At 35.3% G+C, this 19,084-nt stretch overlaps 1 non-coding gene across 1 annotated transcript; it reads left to right on the forward strand.

The window, feature by feature from the left end:
- Positions 1–18,700: 18,700 nt before the first annotated feature.
- LOC141669501 (small nucleolar RNA R71) lies at positions 18,701–18,807 on the forward strand. The gene has a single exon (XR_012553781.1). It is a non-coding gene; the product is annotated as a small nucleolar RNA R71 (small nucleolar RNA).
- The last annotated feature ends 277 nt before the right edge of the window (positions 18,808–19,084 follow it).

Consider the following 19,084-nt stretch of genomic DNA (forward strand, 5'->3'; position numbering starts at 1 on the left):
TATGGATGTCATGCATCGCATCCATTCTCCTCATTAAGCACCTATACTATGCTGAGCTCAAACCAACACTGCCCTGTGCTTCCTGCTGCTGCTGCTGATGCTGCTGCTGCGACCGCGAATGACCAGCCTCTCCCAACTCAGCTCTCCAAGCTGCTCTGCTCGCTTGAGTCATCCCACCATCATATGTCTGAGGTGCCGGATGTCCACCTGGAAAATGGTCATAAGAATAGCCAAGCCCCTTCAGATAAGGCTTACCCCCGTACCACTCCTGCATACTCAATAATAATGAACTATCAATCAGGGCACTCGGAAGCTACAACTACTCGTGTGCGGGCCAATGAACTCCAACCGCCACACACAGCTTCGTCACAATGGACACATAGGGAATAGAACCCGTAGTACTGCCTTACAGAAACCTCAAGATACCCTGATAAATCACCATCCCGAGATCCATATAATGTCCCTGAAGAATCCCCCACAATAACCACGCACGCTCCATAGTAACATCATGCACGTGAGAAGATGGCATGATATTGGTGTTAGTGTTTGTGCCCTAGAGACAAGACTATGATGTTTTATTTTAAAACATTAGGATTATTAATGCTTATGTTCTATCGATTATTCTCTTTATAATTTATTAATTCTTAATTTATTATGATATAAATGTTAGATTAATAAATGTCCTTGGAATATGATATGCAATTCTATATCTCTAAGTACGTGACTTAAAAATGAGATTATGAGAATAGTATCAATATTCCTAAAGGTCCCTAGTCGAGTATAATTATTAAGGGACAATAATAATGCATTAAGACTGGTGTGTTTGTTGACTAATGATATATGCTGTGTCATAAGTAATTCTCACAGTGATAATGATGTAATGGTCCTTAGACCTGAAGTCATTATATTTTTATACGAGAATTAATATACATCGATTCCATTAAAAGTTATCCATGACCGGGTAATGATAAAAGTGGACATTGGGTATATTATGAATCGTATGAGAAATATGAATGATCTAGATGGGATTTAACACTCCTATTTTAGGAGTGATATTATTGGCCTCTTATGTGAGCTAGACTATGAAATGCGTGGCCACCCTCAAATGTTGATTTGATATGATAGTCTACTCATTGATCAAGGAAACTTGGATTAAACTATGATGAGGATGACACATTACATGCCTCTAGTTTAATCTATAATATTTGGTTAAAGGGATTATATTAAATTATACATTATTCATGAAAGGTTTAATCGATCACCGATTCAATTATTATTACTTGGGTAGCAATGATGTATTACTAGATGCCGCTCATTGTTTACGATTTTAAATTAGATTTAAAATTCGTTGCCAATGTAATAATAACCTATAGGGTCACACACAAAGAATGCTTGAATGATTATTTAGTTTAAATTGGATTTAAATTAAATTAAAGTAATTTGAATTATTTATAATATTAATTAAGTTTGACTTAATTAATTAGATAAAAAATGATATTCAAATTTAATAATATTAATTATGAAATTTATTTTTTAAATAATTAAGTGAGACTTAATTATAATACAAATAGGAATTTTGAATTAATAATAACTCCTAATTAGTTAAGAGTTATAATTCATTTTTCTACTCTCTATATAATATCTCTTGTGTGGTTGATTTTTTTTTGGAAAGACTTTTACTAAAACCCTAGCCACCAAGAGGGAAGATGGAGAGAGCAAGAAGAAACTGGTTTGTGCTAGTACACATCCAATCCTTGAGTTCAAGCAATCTTGTGGATACCGATAGAGCGTAGATCGCGAGAGCGGGATGCGTGGTGATTGAACAAGCTTTGGATCTCCATTAGTCAACCAATTGGTAAAGCTTCGTAAGGTAAACAATCTGATTTACGAATTAAATATATGTTTTTCGTATGGATCTTGCGGTGGGTTTCGAAAATTCTGATTTTTTTTTTTTTTAATTACTATTTCCGTTGCGTTTATGTGCTCGAAACCCAACAATGGCATCAGAGCTACTTGCGAAAAGTGTTTAATTCGTTTATGTGTTTACTGGTATTAGAATGATAACATGTATACAATATTCCATGACTGTTATGTATGCGATTTTGTATATTTTACATGTTATTATGTTTATATATACATATGTATATATATGTTTTGAATATATGATATTCATGAGAGTTGTATAATCATATGATGATTATATAATCTGTATATATACTGATATATATATGTTTTGTATTTTTTCTTATTATAAGAATCATATTTGATACGATTCTGAATCGGATATAGCGGATTTGCTGAAATCTGGGTCTGGTGTCCGATTTTGGCGAACGAATACGCTATTTCATATGGAATCGAGCGTCTGAACGTAATAGATAGCCAAAGCTATTATCGAATGATCTGTAAGGCATTTGACGTCATTTAGGCCCTGTAATCTGCGATTTAATGTTATCAGATTTAATTTCGAATTTTCTGATTTTTTCAATATTTGGTTTTTATGATTAGATCATGATGGGTATGATATGTTAAGATCAGATTATGTGTTTTAACATGTTATTTTGTGTTAATTGAGCATGGTGGATGGTTATGGCTTATGACCTTAGGTTAATGGTTTTGGTTTTTCAAATACGGCTTGCATGTCGTTTAATCTTGTAATTATTAAATCTCGAATGTAACTCGAGTTCTTCTTGTAAATTCATTAGATTACTTTTCATATTTCATTCTTGTAATGTACATGAAGATATGAAGATTTGAAAATCAAGGGTAATCCCACACGGAGGCCATCCAAGGAAGCAATACAAGAAAGAAGACATGTAATATTTAGCCTGTATTTATTTTCCACCTTAGATTGACCTAGATCTTTATCATTAGCTTAATAAAGATCACATAGGATGAAGCCATAATCAACCACGTTTATTTATTGCACTTTAGATATATATGCGCATATGATGAATGTATGTGTAGAGTAGTTTATTAAGATGCATGCTTAATTAGATTAAAGATGTATGTATTAGATACGACACCTATGCCATGCTTGCTAAACAAGATAAAATTTGTAACTTTTCAAGATTTTAAAATGAACAAACGATTATGAGATTCTCGTGTTTATGAAACACGGAATAAAATACAAATTTTCTTTATTTCTGACATGTGGCGCTTTTGTCAAAAGCGAGTTCTTTGAACTTGTAAGGTTGTGGGTTTTAAGTGAGACCGTTATGACTCCCTCACTACCTGGAAATCAAACCATTGATGAGTATTGATTTGAAGTATTTTATTCAAGGAAAAATTGGGAATCTCTTTATGATGGGATCATGATCATTTTAAAATTAACAAAACTTTAAAGTTAATATTAAGTTGATCGTATGCCTTCCAATAAGTCTAATGTGTTAACCCTAGATCGATAAGGAGTGGGTTCACCAAAGTGAGGTACTCCCATCTATCGTGGGAGATGTGTTGAAGTATATTGATAGTTTTGACTATTGGGTTTGACTTAACTAAGTTACCACAATAGGATTGTGAACTTAGAGGCATAGAGTTTGGCGAGATTTATTAGATAAATATGAACAAATGTTGTTCCACCAAGCTATCCAAGAGTTATATAGTTGATATAATTGACACATGTTGTTTACCTAAATAATCATGTTTTAGGAGAAAAGCCAAAGCTAACCTAACACATGGTGAAATATGGATCTTGGCTCACTAGAAAGGATATAGAAGATATTTTTTACGAATTAATAGTTAGGGCTATTGATTTGATAAAAATAGCGGGAGATATATATTGCGAATATATATATATATATATGAATAATCACTTGCACATAATTTAATGATCATCTGTAGACTAAGTCATTTTATGCACTTTAATATTATAGATATCAAATGACAAATAACACAAATAACTTCTCTATGTAATAGTCCTTGAGAAGGACAAGCTAACATGAAATAATTTCCTCGATTGACATGGGAACTTGAGGATTGTCCTCGGGTTCAAGGATATCACTCAAACCCCTCCCTTATTTCTTTTAGCTGAGAATGAAACATGTGTAGAACAAAATACTTATCAGAAGCAAATTAATTATGCAACTGATGTTTCATGTCTCATGCTTATAATTATGAGTGCTGACCTGTAGAAGCAACAAAAGCATACTGATGCTTATGATATGATTGAGCACCTTCAAAAGATTTTTGAAGGATAGGCTCGTCAGAAAGATTTGACAATAATAAGGCACCATACTTTTGCATCAATGGGAGAATCATATCCGGTTGGACCACATGTTCTAAAGGTGATAGGCATATGTACCTTGATATTTTGGGTTTCAAGAATGGTTTAGAGACTCAGCTTGATTTAATGAAATGATCTTTGAACAACTTCTATTCTCAATTTGTTAAGAACAAAAAGGAATGATATAGACAGAACACTCACTGAGTTGTTAAGCATGTTTAAAACTGCTGAAAATAACATGGTAAAGGCATGAATTACGTCCATACTGATGATGTACACATGGAATGCAAATGGGAAAGGAAAGTGGACAGGCAAGGTGAAGATTTGATCTTATTCGGTGCCAAACCAAAGTCCAATCCCAAAGGGCTTTTGAAGCCTAATAGTGGTGTTGCTAAAGGAGATGATTGTCATTTCTGTGGAAATAACTGGATAAATGGAAGTTAAATTGTAGAGCTTATTTGGAAGATCTAAAGAAGAAGACTTGTAATGGTCAAGCTTCAGGTATAGGGTTAGAATTGGAGCAAAAATTGTTGCTCTAGTTTAAGGAACTCGATACCTAATTTTTCCCATAAGGCGAGATTGAGAACTTGATAAATTATGGTGCCTTATTATTGTCAAATCTTTCTGACGAGCCTATCCTTCAAACATCTTTTGAAGGTGCTCAATCATATCATAAGCATCAGTATGCTCTTGTTGCTTCTACAGGTCAGCACTCAGGACAAGAAAGGTTTTCATTTTAATTCAATAAATAATAGTTATTTATTCTATTTCAATGATAAGACTTATAATGTTGCACAATTAGTTAACAATTTATATGTTCTAAGTTGACTCAAATCAAACATTAGCTCTAGCATTGTCGTTAAGCCATATTAATGGGAAATGCATTTCTGAGTTACATATAGATGAATACTTGGATAAGTTTGATTTTGAATCATATGGAAGATGCAAACTTTGTCTTATTGGAAAAATGACTAAAGCTTCTTGTACCTGATCAGGTGAAAGGGCCACTGAAAGAATATGACTTATACATAATGATGTATGTGGTAGAATGCGTATGATGGCAAGTGGGGGCTTATACTACTTCATAACATTTACTAATGATTTCAGTAGATATGGATATATGGTTATTATGAAGAACAAATCCGATTCTCTTGAAATGTTCAAAGAATATAAGGCCGAAGTAGAAAAAGAAAACAAGGGAAAAGTATAAAAGTTTTACGATCAGATCATGGAGGAGAATACTTAAACCTCAATTTCAAGAGTTTCTTGAAGGAGTGTGATAATGTATCATAACTTACTCCTTCTAGAACACCTCAATGGAATAGAGATTCTGAGAGAAGAAATCGTACCTTGTTGGATATAGTGCAATCGATGATGAGTCAAGCGGATCTTCCATTTAGTTTCTAGAGTTATGCTCTAGAAATGGCTGCATATACACTTAACCAAGTTCCGACTAAAGCGGTTCAAAATACTCCGTATGAGATATAGAGTGATAAAAGTCATAGCATGTCATTTTATGAAAATTTAGGGACGTGAAGCATTTGTAAAACGTTTAGCCTCTGACAAGCTTGGACCAAAATTAGATAGATGCTATTTTGTGGGATACCCAAGTGAGACTAGGGTATAGTTTTTATAATCCTTCCGAGAACAAAGTGTTTGTTACTCGGGCCGCTGTATTGCTTGAGGGAGAACTACTTTCTAAGAAAATCAGTGGGAGGATAATACATCTCAATGAAGATCGAGAACCATATGATAACATTGAACTAGAGTTGGAATAAGATTAGGATGTGCATCAAAATGTTGAAAGTAATCCTGTTTAGGAAACACATGTTATTCGTAGATCTAGTAGGATTCACAATGAGTCCGGGAGAAATTATGGATTTCTTTTGACTCAAGATGGTGATGTGATGCTTACGGATCATGATAAGCCTCTCACGTACCAAGATGCTATGAACAGTTCAGACTTCGAGAGATGGCTAGAGGCCATGAAATCCAAGATGAAATCCATGTATCAAAATAAAGTATTAACTTTAGTTGATCCACTCGAAGGGGTAAAACCTATAGGGTGCAAGTGGGTTTTCAAGAAGAAAACTGACATGGATGGTAAAGTACAGACCTATAAGACGCGACTAGTGGAAAAAAGTTTCAAACAAATTCATGGTATAGACTATGATGAGACTTTTTCACCGGTTACTATGGTCAAATCCATCAGAATTTTGTTAGCAATAGTTGCTTACTTTGACTATGAGATTTGGCAAATGGATGTCAAAATTGCTTTCTTATATGGGAGCCTTGAAGAGGATGTATATATGATACAACCTAAGGGTTTTGTCGATCCAAATTTTGCTAAGATAGTTTGTAATTGCTTCTATCTATTTATAGATTGAAGCAAGCCTCAAGGAGAATGAATATTTATTTTGATAAAACGGTCAAAGTGTTTGGCTTTAGTCAAAACGAAGATGAACCATGTGTTTGCAAGAAGGTTAGTGGGAGCCATGTGACATTCCTAGTATTATATGTAGATGACATATAATAAATAAGGAATGGCATACCTTCTCTACAGGATGTTAAGACTTGGCTGAGAAATAGTTTCTCGGTGAAAGACTTAGGCGATGCTACCTATATATTAGGGATCAAGATCTATAGAGATAGATTGAAAAGATTAATCGACCTAGTCGGAGTACATACATTGATAAAGTATTACATCATTTTATGATACAAGAGACAAAAAAATGATATATTTCGATGTCTCATGGGATAGTAATCTCAAAAGATAATTGCCCCATAAATCATTAGATGATAAGGGTCGTTTAAGAAAGTTCCAGATGCGTCAGCAATTGGATCTATAATATGTACAATGATATGTATTTATCCTGATATTTCATATGCTTTGATCATGACGATCAGATACCAGTCTAATCCAGGTGAGGGTCACTTGATAGTTTTCAAGAATATTCTTAAGTACATAAAGATGACTAAAGATTTATTTTTGGTGTATAGAGAAGATAGGGAACTGGTTGTAAAGGGTTACACTGATACTAGTTTCTGAACCTAATTTTTGGACAGACAAGGATGATTATGAGTTTATGTATGTTTTGTGTTTTTTCTAAATATAATTAATGTTAGCTTGAATAGTTCACAGCAAGAACATTGATGATTCTATGGAAGCCGAATATATTGATATTTTTTTTGAAACAACCATGGAGACTGTTTAGGCATGTCCTTAGGCAATATCGCCTTATTAATGAGATTAATGATTAAGGAGATATAATTGTAAAGTGCATAGTAGTGATAGTGTTGCAGACCCACTGACTAAGGCTTTGTCGCAGCAGAAGTACGATGGTCATACTAGTTCCATGAGTATTAGAAACAAGGGTAATTGGCTCTAGTGCAAGTGGGAGATTGTTAGTGTTTGTGCCCTAGAGACAACACTATGATGTTTTAGTTTTAGACATTATGATTATTAATGTCTATGTTCTATCGATTATTCTCTTTATAATTTATTAATTCTTAATTTACTGCGATATAAATGTTAGATTAATAAATGTCCTTGGAATAAGATATGCAATTCTATATCTCTAAGTACGTGACTTAGAAATGAGATTGTGAGAATAGTATCAATATTCCTAAAGGTCCCTAGTCGATTATTATTATTAAGGGACAATAATAATGCATTAAGACCGGTGTGTTTGTTGACTGATGATCACATCTCATTGATCATAGGTATAGTGATACCAAAGTCAAAAACACAGGCAGATGTATATGTAAATGGTGCTGGACAGACCCAATGTGAGATTCTACATGTCTTTTGTGTCATAAGTAATTCTCACAGTGATAATGATGTAATGGTCCTTAGACCTGAAGTCATTATATTTCTATACGAGAATTAATATACATTGATTCCATTAAAAGTTATCCTTGACCGGGTAATGATAAAAGTGAACATTGGGTATATTATAAATCGCATAAGAAATATGAATGATCTAGATGGGATTTAACCCTCCTATTTTAGGAGTGATATTATTGGCCTCTTGTGTGAGCTAGACTATGAAATGCGTGGCCACGCTCAAATGTTGATTTGATATGATAGTCTACTCATTGATCAAGGAAACTTGGATTAAACTATGATGAGGATGACATATTACATGCCTCTAGTTTAATCTATAATATTTTGTTAAAGGGATTATATTACATTGTACATTATTCATGAAAGATTTAATCGATCACCGATTCAATTATTATTACTTGGGTAGCAATGATGTATTACTAGATGCCGCTCATTATTTACGATTCTAAATTAGATTTAAAATTCATTGTCAATGTAATAATAACCTATAGGGTCACACACAAAGAATGCTTAAAGGATTATTTAATTTAAATTGGATTTAAATTATATTAAAGTAATTTGAATTATTTATAATATTAATTAAGTTTAACTTAATTAATTAGATAAATAATGATATTCAAATTTACTAATATTAATTATGAAATTTATTTTTTAAATAATTAAGTGAGACTTAATTATAATACAAATAGGAATTTCAAATTAATAATAACTTCTAATTAGTTAAGAGTTATAATTCATTTTTCTACTCTCTATATAATATCTCTTGTGTGGCTGATTTTTTGTGGGCAAGACTTTTACTAAAACCCTAGCCACCAAGAGAGAAGATCGAGAGAGCAAGAAGAAACGGGTTTGTGCTAGTACACGTCCAACCCTTGAGTTCAAGCATTCATGTGGATACCGATACAGCGTAGATCGCAAGAGCGGGATGTATGGTGATTGAACAAGCTTTGGATCTCCATTAGTCAACCAATTGGTAAAGCTTCTTAAGGTAAACAATCTGATCTACGAATTATATATATGTTTTTCGCATGGATCCTGCGGTGGGTTTCGAAAATTCTAATTTTTTTTACTTTTTTTAATTATTGTTTCCGTTGCGTTTAAGTGCTCGAAATCCAACAGTTGGCATAAATAAAAGAATTCCATGCACATGCAAGCCTGTTCATACACGAGGCAGGGAAAGTGGCATACTCGTTTGTGCCCTTCTTGAACTTCTAGTGAGTCTCTGGCACACACAACATTGCAACGATCAAATCAAAGTCAAAATCATCACCGGTCTTCGCATTCCAATCCTCCTGCTCCGGCTGTCTCTCGGGCTGATTTATCACCCGACGAATGGCCTCCGCACTGTAATCCACAGTTAACCCCCTCACCATAGTAAACCGTTATTATCCGCCTTTATATTCATGTAAAACTCGTGAACCACACTCATCGGTACCGCAGCGGGTGCCTCACAAAAAGAAATCCACCCCATCTCCACAATCATCTCCAGCAACTTACCATCCCTTCCCGATGGCAGAAAACCTCGCTCCTTGGCTATGAGCTTCGAAAGTAGCCTCGCATACTCCGCCTTAGCCTCCGGAGTTGAAAACCTAGGCCTCACACCACCCACACTCGAAGAATCGGTGGTGCGGCTGCTAACTTGGGTTCGTTGTCTTTTGGGTGCCATTGAAAGTGAATAAGTTTGAGAGAATATAAGTGTATAAGAGAGATTTATGTGTTTGAGAATTTGAGAAGTGATGGAGAAGTTTGTGTATAAGTGTATGTGTATATATAGGAATTTGGAAGAGAATTTGTTATGGAAAAGAAGTGGGAATTGATTATGGGAATAATGAGAGTATTGGGGGTGATTGAAATTAATTTTGAAAGGGAAATATGGAAGTGGGGGAGTAAAATTCGGTTGGGAATTGATTTGGAGTTCAAATTCCCGATTTTCTGTTTCCTTTATTTCAGAATCAGGGAGCCATCCCGCGGCCGCCCCGCCTAGCAGCGCGAGCGCGCCGTGCTACTGGAAAACCAGCAAGGCCGCCCCGCATACTAGTGCGGGCACGCCATGCTACTGGAAAATCAGCGCAACCACCCCGCTCCCCAGCGCGGGCGCACCGTGCTTCTATAGTTGGGTTGCCTCCCAAGAAGCGCTTGGTTTACGTCGTTAGCTTGATGTAGAATTCCGAGATCAAGTGGACAACAAAACAGCACTATCCACCTCACGGTTTGCTGTATCCCCATAGTAATGCTTCAACCTATGTCCATTTATCTTGAACGCTTGGCCAGGATCATTTTCAAAAATCTACACCGCTCCATGTGGAAACACAATTTTGACAATTAACGGCCCTGACCACCTCGACTTCAACTTTCCAGGAAAATAATGGAGACGAGAGTTAAAAAAAAGAACTTGTTACCCCGGCACAAATGATTTGAGCACTAGACCCCTATCCTGCCACCTCTTGACTTTCTCCTTATACATTTTGTTGTTCCCATACACTTGAAGCCAAAACTCATCGAGTTCGTTCAACTGAAGCATCCTTTTCTTTTCAGCTGCATCCAAGTCAAGGTTTAACTTCTTCAAAGCCCAATATGCTTTTTGTTCGAGCTCCACAGGCAAATGACACCCCTTACCATAAACCAACTGAAATGGTGACATACCTAGCAGAGTCTTATATGCTGTTTGATACGCCCAAACAGCTTCATCCAGCTTCAAAGACCAATCCTTCCTTGACGAACATACAACTTTCTGTAGAATACGCTTGATCTCTCTATTAGATACCTCAGCTCGACCATTAGTCTGAGAATGGTAGGCTGTAGCAATGTGATGATTCATATTATATCTTTGCATCATGGCAGTGAATTTGCGATTGCAGAAATGCGATCCCTCATCACTGATTATTACTCTTGGAGTCCCAAACCTAGTGAATATCTGCTTATCAAGAGAATCTAGAACTACTTTCACATCATTTGTCGACAAATCCTTGACTTTAACCCATTTCGAGATATAATCAACCGCCAACAAGATATATTGATTATTGCAAGATGAGACAAATGGCCCCATGAAGTCAATTCCCCAAACGTCGAAGACCTCAACCTCGAGAAGCACATTAAGAGGCATCTCATCCCTTTTGGACATATTACCAACCCGCTGGCATTAATCACACTTCAAAACAAACTGATGCGCATCCTTAAACAATGTAGGCCAGAAGAATCCCGCTTGAAGGATACGAGCTGTTGTCTTCTCTCCACCATAGTGGCCTCCACAAACAGTCGAATGACAGTCTCGCAAGATCCCCCTCATTTCGCTGTACGGAATACATCTCCTGATGATTTGGTCAGCTCCTTGCCTAAATAGAAATGGCTCATCCCACATGTAACACTTTACCTCATGAAGAAGCTTCTTCCTTTGAGCCGAAGACAAGTCTGGAGGCATAATATTGCTCACAAAGTAGTTCACAATGTCTGTAAACCACAGTTCTTCTTCTTGTACCCCAAACAACTGCTCATCGGGAAAAGCCTCATTAATCAATGTCTTATCATGTGAAGTTGCACTTGGATCTTCCAAACGAGAGAGATGATCAACGACTTGATTCTCAATATCTTTCCTGTCCTTGATCTCTAACTCAAATTACTGAAGTAAAAGAACCCAACGAATAAATCTAGGCTTCGAGTCCTTCTTTGAGAGGAGATAGCGAATAACAGCATGGTCAGTGAAAACTGTCACCTTCGTCCCAAGCAAATAAGATCGAAATTTCTCAAAATCGTAGATAATGGCTAAGAGTTCTTTTTTAGTAGTAGTATAGTTCAGTTGAGCACAATTGAGGGTCTTACTAGCATAGTATAAATTTGAAAACAGGCAAGTATGAGCGAAAGATATACTTAGCAAGTTCATTGTAATATATATATGGTCGTTTTGATATAAAACCGACATCTGCAATAGCGCAGATCATTTTAAAAACATAATTGCTGAAACAGAAAATTTATTAAAGAATCGGATAATTGTTTCTCACTGTATTCAAAACTCTTTTTGATATTTTCGAGCAAAATGCTTCATCAATACTTTTAATCTTGACGAGGATAAAACTCGTAAAACCGTGTTTACAGAAATATCGTAAACAACAATAACAAGAAGCAATGATTATGGATTGAATCTTAAACTTTATTCAAAACCGAAGTCTTGATATTAATACTCATTTTTTTGTCATATCAAATTAGATATCAATACGAACTTTGATGCTCACAACATCCCATACTAAAGTCAACATCAATCATCTATATTAATACCACCTTTGATATTTAACAACAAAGTAAGTATCAGCATAAATCAGAAACTGAATCAAAATTGCATTTCACCATTAATCCAAAACAGAATCAGTTGATAAATAATTTATTCTATGATTATCAAAAACAATATAATAATTTAGATTGGGATCATTCACCGACGGACGTACTATCACATGCTGATCAGCCCGTGTGATAGCACAAGGTCATGATTTATTGAAACATGTCCCCAAAACACGAGTACCCAAATACAAAGGCAATATCTCTTCCTGTGGCACAAATTGTGTCATAATATTTCATATGATACTTAGCAATAGCCCCCCGCTCGACCGTCCGCCCTGGTCACTTACGCATTGATCCAATCTTAAAACCTTTTATTGAAAAGGAGTCATAATAATTGATACCCAAAATAATTTTATTCCCCCATTTACTTGGGTGGGAATATTCGCAACCAAATTATCTTTATCAAAATCCAAAGCATTTATAAATCCAGTAATTTGATGAGTAAAAACATTTAACAATTTTGAACATAGAATAGAAGAGAGTTCTTGCATAATAAGCATTGAATTCAGCAATATGTAAAACATTTATCTATTCTGAACTGAAAATACGGAAAGCAATACTTGCATAATAGGATTTAAAAATAAATATCACTTGGACAATAAGTGATGATAGAAATACTTTCCTTTGGGTTTTTAGCAGTTTGTCACACTCGTAGAAATGCAATTATCTCAGTCTGGCATCTCAAGGCATCACCGTTTTTTACTTCGCTAAATCTATGATCTGCTGCTCATGCAGTGCTACAACCCAATATTCCATACTATTCAACTCTAGTCTTCATCCATTCCATCTGGTCCTGATCGTCTTGAAAGACTCATATCTATAATTATAAAATAACATTTTAAACGTCTAAATGATAATTACTCGACGAACTGCGCGTCAAAATCCTATTGTCTACCCATACGATAGCCCACACATAATTACACCAGTCAACACAAGAATCTTGACCCACGTATGCACATAATTCACATAGCACGTAAACACATAACTCATGTATCACATAATTCATATTACATATTACTCGGTTCGTCAAAAGGTTTGACTCGGTAAGTTTAAAACTGTAATCGGTTCAAAAATAAGATTTATCGATCAATAATCGACTGAGAATGACTTGTAAAACAAGTGACCTTTCAAAATAAAAGGATTTATGTCTCGAAAGTATTTTTAATAAAAGCGGAATATTTTTCCGAGTATAGACGCGTTTGTTTCGTATTAAACGGACAAACGTTTTATTTATTACGAACAAAATAAGAATAAATAGGAATAAATCGATTATAATAATATTAATAGATTTTTAAATACCAAAATGTAATTTTTAAAAGTTTAAAAGTCATTTTTAGGAATTATTTAAAATAATTTTAAATAATTTAGATTTTATTTAACTATTATAAATAAAATCAATTGATTAGAGGATTTAATAAATTAATTAAGCTTATAAATAATTAACTAAAATAAATTATAAATAATTAAATCAAACTGGATTTTTGAAAATAATAAAAGAAAACAAAATTTTTGGAATTAAAATAATTTAGTTAATCATTAAAGTAATTAACTAAATTAAAATTGAAATTTAAAAATGATTTTTAGGATAAAAGAAAATGATTTTTGAAACTAAAAATTGAATTTTGAATTAATTTTAAATCTGAAAATGCAGAAACACAATTTGGGTTGGGGAGTTGGGAAATTTCATATTAAAACCGGGTCGATTGTGTCAAGAAACGGGTCGCCAAGAACCCAGGAACTTGCCGGGAAATCTGCAGAATCCGGCGAGAACCCGAGATTCCTGCAAGCCCCGATCTTTCCCAAAATAACACAGTTTCATCCTCTTTCACCCTCAATCAAATCCACCAGCAATTCAGTACTTCGTATCAAGCCACATCATTAACACACAACACCGAGATTGATTTCTCCGGCCAAAAGGCCACTGAAGTCGGCGATCCGAGCTCCAATTCCGTCCAAACTGCAATCATCCTCATTTCTCAACCAAATTCAACAAACTACATACTAACTTGAAGCTAATCATGTAATAAATTCATACATATCATCAAGATTAACAACTATAACCTCCTTAATCCGTAAAAACAAAAATTAAAAATCTCAAAATCTCAAAACTCGACTTTTACTATTCAATAATCAAACAACTTAAATTTATACTCAATTTGAATATATTAAACATGGTAAAGCTAATTACCAAATCAAAAACATCCAGAAACTACCATATCACGAAAACCCAATTAGTATCAAAACGAAAAAAATGAAAATGAACAACAATCAACCCTTAAATCGAGATATTGGAATAAACAGAACGGACTCGATTAGAGCTTCATTTTGGTAATCAGAACGTCCCAAACCGATTTGTAAATCTCCGGGAATCACTAGATGAAGATGAAGATGAAGAATGAATTTTTACCCCCAAAATGTGTTCTTGGCTTCTTTCTATTTTCTGAAAATTTTAATTAAAAGATAAATAAAATAATAAAAAGCTGTTATTTATATTAAACACAAATTACATCCCCAAAATTAATTAAGGGTGTTTTTATCCCCTAATTAAAATAATTAAGCCCCAAAATAATAATTACGGGGAATAATTTTTAAAGTAATAAAATATAAAACTTATATCAAAATTCCTCAAAAATTGCGAATAATTCAAAAATACAAAAATAACGGGTATTTGAAATACATATGATTCTATAAAAATAAAAACGTGAATTTTATGGGCTTTGACGTCCCGGTGGGGTCCCGGTCCGTTTATTTCTTTGAAAAACAAAAACGATCCCTAAATTAACAGAAAACCCCGAAAACGCACAAAAGGCATTCAAACACACATAAAATGAGATAAAATGAGTACCTCGATAAAGACGCTAAAAACACAAGCGTCCAAATTACGTATAATCCCATATACATACCTTTTAAACACGTAAGGAGTATCTCGTTGGATCATATCGGATCCGAAAATAGGTTACTTAGCCGCTAAATAACTATAGAAACGATACAATTTAGTATCAGATTTGGATAATTATCAAAACTGGACTTCTTATAAAACACTTTATACGAAAATAAGGTAATAATATCCCAACTTTCGATAATACGGGTTTTGTTGATCTATCAAAACGTTTATCGTATCGAACCCGGACGCATACGGGTCAAACCGTAATCCAGATCAAAAAAGTTCGAACACGGAAAATGCTCAGAATATCCAGATTAGGTTATGAAGAAGTTTTCCAAAGAGTTTCAGGTTAGAAAAATGTAAAAACGGTTAAAGTTGGACAATTCCCGGTTTTATAAAATAGTTTTATAATTATTCAGAAAATAATTATTAAATCTATAAATCATTATAAAATCATATGACGATCCAAAAATTACCAGAAAAATACCATAATTACATATATTTTATTTTGGACATATAAAAATTAAAATACTCAAAATTTATCATATATAAACATCCACACATCAATTCCAATTACCAGATAATTCACCAAATTCACATAAAAATCACATAAATAATTCCAAATAATTATAATAATAATAATATCTGAAAATATGGGATATTACACCCACCTTGGATTTGTCCACCTCAAGACCTTTACTAGAGACCTTATGCCCAAGAATAATGCCCTGTCGCACCATGAAGTGACATTTTTCCCAGTTTAGAACCAGATTGGTCTCAACACACCTTCTAAGAACGGCGCCAAGATTTTGCAAGCACTCATCAAAAGAATCACCGAACACAGAGAAATCATCCATGAACAGCTCTACATTCTGACCAATCATATTAGAGAAGATAGCCATCATGCATCTCTGAAATGTGGCAAGTGCTCCACACAACCCAAAAAAAACTCTTCTGAAGGCAAAAGTACCAAACGGACAAGTGAAGGTAGTCTTTTCCTTATCTTCTGGAGCAATACAAATCTGATTATAACCCGAATAGCCATCCATAAGACAGTAGTACTCATGCCCAACCAATCTGTCAAGCATCTGATCAATAAATGGAAGAGGGAAGTGATCCTTCCTTGTGGCTTTGTCCAACTTCCTGTAATCCATGCAAACTCTCCACCCCGTGACTGTTCGAGTAGGAATGAGCTCATTCTTCTCATTAGCAACACCTGTCATACCTCCTTTCTTCAGCACACACTGACCTGGACTCACCCAAGAACTGTCAGAAATGGGATAGATGATCCATGCATCTAGCCACTTGAGAATTTCCTTTTTCACGACTTCTTTCATTATCGGATTAAGCCTTCTTTGTTGCTCAACCGTTGGCTTGCTACCTTCCTCTAGTAGAATTTTATGCATACAATAAGAAGGGTTGATTCCCTTGATATCTGCTATAGTCCATCCAATTACTGATTTGAACTCTCTCAGAATTCTCAAGAGCTTTTCCTCATCACTACCTGAAAGGTCAGATGCAATAGTAACAGGCAAAGTATATGCATCCCTTAAAAACGCATACCTTAAGTGTTCAGGCAATGGTTTAAACTCAAGTGTAGGAGCTTCCTCAATAGAAGGCTTGAGTCGCATTTAAAATTTTTGAGTTCTGACATTCCAAGATATATTCAAAAGGTATATCCATCCTTCTCTTCCTAGGAGAAGCATTTAAATATTTTAACTTCCCATCACCTTCGTCATCTTCGCTATCTTAATTTCCCAACAAGGCCTTCTCTAAGGCATCAAACTTTAGCATTTGATCAAGTTCTGAAGTAACCACAGAATTGACCAACTCTACTTTTAAGCACTCCTCATTTTTAGTCGGGAATTTTATGGCATTGAATACATTGAAAGTCACATCCTGATCCAGTACTCGCGTGGTAAGCTCACTCTTCTGCACATCTATCAAGGTTCGGCCAGTATCCAAGAATGGCCTTCCCAAGATTATGGGAATCTTCTTATCCTCCTTGAATTCCAGAATTATAAAGTCTGCAGGAAATTTGAGTTTGTCCACCTTGACCAAGACATCCTCCACAATGCCTCGTGGATATGCAATAGAGCGATCGGCCAACTGCAAGAAAATATAAGTAGGCTTTGGATCAGGTAAGTCCAACTTCTTAAAGATTAAAAAGGGCATCAGATTGATGCTAGCTCTCAAGTCACATAAGCATTTGTCAAATGACACTTTTCCAATGGTACAAGGAATAATGAAGCTTCCAGGATCTTTAAGCTTCAGAGGTAACTTCTGTTTCAGCACCGCACTGCACTCCTCCATGAGAGCAACGGTCTCTAAGTCATCAAGCTTCACTTTCCGAGAGAGAATACCTTTCATAAACTTCACATAACTAGGCATCTTTTCAAGAGCTTCAGCGAAAGGTATATTGATATGAATTTTCTTGAACACCTCCAGAAACTGCTCAAACTGCTTATCCAGCTTTTTCTTCTGCAGCCTCTTAGAAAAAGGAGGTGGATGATAGATCTGTTTCTCCCCTATATTACCCTCAAGAGGAGTGTGTTCCATGATAGTCTTCCTTGGTTCCACTTTTGCTTCCTTCTACATTTCTTCCTCAGCCACAACTTCATCTTCCGAAACTTGAGATTTTTTGGGATTTGCAACCTTCCTAGACCTCAATGTTATTGCCTTAACCTACTCTTTAGCGTCCTTCTTGCTTGGAACTTCTGTTTCACTAGGTAGTGATCCAGGTTGATGATTCAGCAAGGTATTGACAATCTGCCCAATTTGATTCTCCAAGGTCTTGATAAACACCGCTTGGCTCTTACGCATGAGCCTCAACTCCTCCAATTCAGATTCTTCATTAGATTTTTATAGCTGGAGTTGTTGTCTTGGTGCATATTGTGTTTACTGAAAACCAGCTTGGTTGTATTGCTTTGCTGCATACTGCTGATAAGGTTGTTGTACCGTATTCTGAGTATTACTCTAGCTGAAGTTAGGATGATTGTGGTTGTTGGGATGATAGGTGGCTGGAATAGGCTGCTGCGACCTCTGAAAGTTACGCACAAACTGAGTTGATTCTTTAGAAATAACATACTGCTCTATTTCATGGGCACCAGCACAAAGCTCATAGACACTAGTGATCTGATTAACTCCTTAATTAGCCAAAGAATCCACCTTCATCGTCAAAGTCTTAAGCTGAGCAGCTATAGCAGTAGCTGCATCTACCTCAAGAATTCCTGCTACCTTGCCTTGAGTTAGTCTCTGAGAAGGATTCTGGTATTCATTAGCAGCCATCAGTTCAATTAATTCATAAGCTTCATCGTAGCTATTAGCCCACAAGGCTCTACCTGATGCTACATCAAGCATGGGTCTAGAAGTTGTACCCAAACCATTATAGAAGGAGTTAATAATCATCCAGTCGGGCATCCCATGGTGACGATACTTCCTAAGCATCTCCTTATATCACTCCCAAGCCTCACACAAAGACTCTCCAGAATGCTGCACAAATTGAGTAAGAGCATTCCTGATTGCAGCTGTCTTCGCCATAGGAAAGAACTTAGTAAGGAATTTTTGAGCGAGTTTTTCCCATTTGGTTATAGAGCCTGTTGGTAGAGAATGTAACCAACTCTTAGCTTTATCCCTTAGAGAAAACGGGAAAAGCCTTAACTTAATGGCATCTTCAGTGACATTGTTGAATTTGAAAGTGTCAGAAATCTCGATATAATCTCTAATATGCATGTTGGGATCTTCCGTTGGAGAACCCCCAAACTGAACCGAATTTTGTATCATCTGAATCGTGTTAGCTTTG

This window comes from Apium graveolens, chromosome 6, assembly GCF_009905375.1.
Source record: "Apium graveolens cultivar Ventura chromosome 6, ASM990537v1, whole genome shotgun sequence".
NCBI lineage: Eukaryota > Viridiplantae > Streptophyta > Magnoliopsida > Apiales > Apiaceae > Apium > Apium graveolens.